This window comes from Bidens hawaiensis, unplaced genomic scaffold (assembly GCF_021521415.1).
Source record: "Bidens hawaiensis isolate Kalapana, Puna unplaced genomic scaffold, B.hawaiensis_p1.1 tig00067837_1, whole genome shotgun sequence".
NCBI lineage: Eukaryota > Viridiplantae > Streptophyta > Magnoliopsida > Asterales > Asteraceae > Bidens > Bidens hawaiensis.
In genome coordinates, this window is record NW_027502030.1 from 49,812 (window position 1) to 54,356 (window position 4,545).

The 4,545-nt window shown below is 42.4% G+C and overlaps 1 pseudogene; it reads right to left on the reverse strand.

The window, feature by feature from the left end:
- Window positions 1-1,386: 1,386 nt before the first annotated feature.
- LOC143605073 (glycosyltransferase family 92 protein RCOM_0530710 pseudogene) lies at window positions 1,387-3,353 on the reverse strand (annotated as a pseudogene).
- Between the last annotated feature and the right edge of the window lie 1,192 nt (window positions 3,354-4,545).

Below are 4,545 nucleotides of genomic sequence, written 5' to 3' on the forward strand. Positions count from 1 at the left end.
CTGACTTGCGAGGAGGTTACACACCTACCCGCATCATACCCAAAGATCAAGCAGAAAAGTCGGGAATTTCTGCGTGACATTAGGGAAACCGCGGGAAGAATCCCCACGGACAACCTTAAAACCAAATACTTTTCAAAACCCCTTGATTAAGTCCAAAGTTCACCTCACTTATTAACAATTCATGAGAAGAACATTGGACTGGGGGGACTTGAAGAGGTAGGTCCCAGCAGAGCCCAGTTGGACCCGCAAGACTCACCTTGAAGAGGGACGTTTGCGCAAGGACCAACTGGTTCCGCAGGACCCACCATGCTCAGAGATGAAGACCTTACGCGCAGTACGCCAGCTGTTCCCGCAGGGAAAGCCTCCCAATGGTGAAGTATCCCGCCTGTCCCCGCAGCTGCGGATACAAGCCATCAGGGAAGGCTACCCGCACTAATAGCAAGGCTACACGCACAAGGCACTAACTTAATAATTCAGTGTCACCTGAAGGAATGAGCAAGGCGGGAATACTCCCGCCCAAATGAGCCAGTCCGTATGCTTCTGGAAGATCTTTTGTACTATACCTGCCAAGGTATGGACAAAATAGACAAGATCTGACCAAAGCAGCCCATGAACCAATCACAAGGTGACAGCTCACCGACAAACAGTACGAGGAGCATGCTCTAGTACTGTTTGTCACTATTAGCCGCTGCCTACTCACCAACCCTTGTCGTGGCACGCACATAGCCTGCAGTTGGTGGAAAAGGAATAGTACACAGCCGGCCTGGTCACTATCAGCCGCTGCCTACCCACCAACCAGCATGGCACGTGCGTAGCCCATAGTTGGTAGAACAGGAATATTCTACAGCTGGCTGTACCTGCTTGGAAACCTACCTTCGGCTATAAATACTCCAACACCTTGGAACGGTAGGATCATCTGGTATTTTACCTTCACTAGCTATTTCTCTCAATATACATTTATATTCTGAGCAATCTAGTCTGATTCTCACGCCGGAGGGTGGTCACAAGGAGGAACCCCCCTTCTCAGTGACGAGCTTACGGTGTCTGTTTTGCAGGTCATCTGAAGAACATCCTTCTTTGCCGGACCTAACCCTCGTGGGAAACATTACTTAACCCCCAGATTATCCATAATCTGCCCGGGGTCGATTAGTGTTTCTTCACCATCATTTTGTTGACTTCAAAAATTCTTCTTTTCTAGACCCGATATTTTAACCGAAATGGTGAATCTTAGAGCCGTCGAACCCTCATAAAAGTTTTACGGCAAAAACATTTTAAAAGACAACCTATTTTTAAGTTTTTAACACGAACAAGTTACGGTCATAGTATTCTTTAACCCATGCCCGACCCGATCACCCGTTTTACCAGGCTTACTCAAAACCTTACATACAACATAGTTACAAACCAATATACAAAAAGAGGAACACAAGCAATAAATTCCTTTAATGTCACAAGAAAAGAATTATATAACATACATCTATCACCAAAACCCGCCCCTTTCATACTTATAAAAACAATGTTAGGAAAACTCGAAATTCGAAAAGGCACCCCCTTTTCGCATAACCAACAGTTAACCCCTGTCAAAGAATCAATCAATCAAAGTATCACTATACCAATATTACATCACATATCTTTATCCCATGGCAAAACACCACTAGACACATCACCCAAGTTACCCAAAACAAAGTCCCTCAAACCAGTATCCCACACCTCACAAAACCGCAACCGCCAGTCAACCGGCTCAATCGCCTCCGTCCCCAACCCAGGTGCTCGGTCCCTCGACCCTTCGTTCTGGTTCTCCGTCCAATCCGCCACATAAGTGGCCACCCGTCTATAGAACTTGGCCCGAAAAACCTCCCACACTTGGTACTTATAATGATTAATGACCGCGACACTTTGAGCCAAATCGATGAACGTATACCCGCTCCTTAAATGAAAATGATGCACCACGTTCATTAAATTTGGGTCGAGTGCATCGGGGCGGATAATCGACTTGTGTCGTTCCGGGCTTTGTAGTCTGCACGTGTACCCAACCGTGACCCCGTGTTTGGGCCGAGACGTTAACCCAGAAGGCCCGAAACTATGACATGACGTTCTAATCTCACCAATCGATGACGATTTGGTAAAGTTCGAAACCAGGGTTTTAAGCGAACCCGGGCCCGCAAACCCGGATGTCGGGTTATGTGGAAAGTAATAAAACTCGTCCACATCCATAAACGAAACCCAATTGCATTCAGACCGAGCCCGAACCGCACAATGTGAGAACCCGGCCTCTTGAGTCTTGATCCAAGGCCACACGTGTCGGCTCACATTATAACCCTCGGATACAAGATTCTCAACAACGGCTTTGATCTCATCATCACTATTATTATCATACACGAACCACTTCCCGACACCAAGCCACGAGTGGTATGTAACCCACTCGCGTATCAAACGGGCCTGGTTCCACAGCATCGTGCAAACGCAAATCTCATGTTTTATAGCTTTCGGGGTGAATATCGACCCGGGTATTTTCGCAACAGACGGGACGAGAACATGGTTACCCCGCGGGGCTCGAAAACTAACCGTGACCCGAACCCCACGGGCTTTATCCGGGTGGTTAATAATACTTCTTGGAACCGCACACCTGACCACTTCCTGAGCGGCAGTCACAGCTTTGGAACTAAGAATATATTTCCCATTCATTTCCGAATCTGGTAACCCGAAATGACAATTAAAATTCGCCGGGTCAGATTCTTTCCCCTGTCTATGACTAATCCCCTTGACGAATATTATAACAGTAGTTCCATCCAATACCGCTTCATAGGCTAAATTATCCCACGAGTTCAAGGGTTTATTATCTTCACCGGAATCAACTGGTAAACTTGGCCCCCGTCGTGTTAGTGTAACCAGCGATGAGGAGTTAGAAGGTGGACACCGGACGAGGAAGCGGTTATCGGTGTATTGGTCCACCGACAAGACGGGTAAACGGTTGATGACGTCATGATGATCCGTATGGTTGGTTTTGTAAAGGCATTCGAATGGGTTGTTGGAATTGGGAGGTTGTGAGGAGGTTATTATTAACAGGATGTGATCAGGAAATGAAACCCTGGAGTGGAGTTTGAATTTGGATAAAACCCTAATTGGGTGGTGAAACGACGTGGTGTGACGGTGGAAGAAGAAGTAGAAGAAAAGGAAGAAGCAGAAAAAGTAAACAAGAGATCTGACGGCGGGAGAGTGACGGAGTTTGGTGGGTTTCAGGAACCGTTTACGTTTACGCCGTTGCTCCGGCGAGTCCATGACGGTTGTTTTGGTGAGTGGTTGGATCTGGGAGGCGGTTGGTGGTTTTAAGGACGGAATGTTTGTCGGAAACGGTGGTCAAGGGCGGCGATGTGATGTGGGGTTTAGTTTAAACTTTTAAAAGGAAGGTAAAAGAGATGATGATTGAAAACCGCTGTGACCAATCTTGAAATTATATACTTTGTTATTCTTATTTCCACGTATCATCCACAACGTTTTCTTTATTGCCTTTCAACGCTATAAATCTTTGTTATACATCACGCCACTGCTTGTAACTTGTAAATGCTTTTCATTTACTTTATTTTTACTAATAGCCTTTCGAATTATCCCAATACTAACCGAGCCTCTAATCATTTACAATAATTTTAACGTTTTAGATCTGACTTGCTTAAAAACACAATCAATACAAACTCATTATTATGGAAAGTATGTTTTGAATCTAAGATAATAATAATTTCAAACATTAACTATCAACCATATTGGATTAGAAGATCAAGCTTTTATTTTTCTTTATCGGTAAAAGCATAAAAGAATTAAAAATAACACAAGTTATCGTTGGAACAAAAGTATGAGATTAATTAAATATAATAAAGTGTTTTACAAAACAACTAAAATAAAATAATTTTATATAAAGAATACATACACCAATCATAGCGTACCTAAAAAAGGAACAAAATAATGGAAGACATCGTGCTGCTTTACGCAAACATACTCGCCTCTTGTTACGGGTCAATTAGTTATTGCTAGGGGGGCATGAGTGGAAAAACACAGGGATACTTTAGTCAACAAAAATGAACTTTTTTTATTCATTTTACGTACCTCTATATATAAACTACTAGTTTGATCCTCCCGTGTTACGGGAGTTTATTAAAGTTTTTGTTTTTAATCGTTTTGTTATATTATGATGATTTATTTTACTTTTTAACGTAGTTTGTTTTAATTTAATACATATATATTAGTTTGTTATTATATTTTTTTTTTTGCGTTTGAGTATTTTCAATTGAGATGTGTAGTTTTAAGATTTTTAACGAACAAAAATACACGAACACGAAAATGTTGATTTTTTTAAATGAACAAACATGAACAAAAATATTTGTCTAATGAAAAAGGGTACGTTGATGTAGTTGACGATGGCGGGTAGTATCGGAAGTTAACCGGCGATGGAGATGATAGACCAGCAATGGAGAACATGTAAAGAAGATAAATTAAATTAGGGTTTGAAGATGAAAATATTTACCAATAAATAAGATCTTATAACTCATTTGAGAG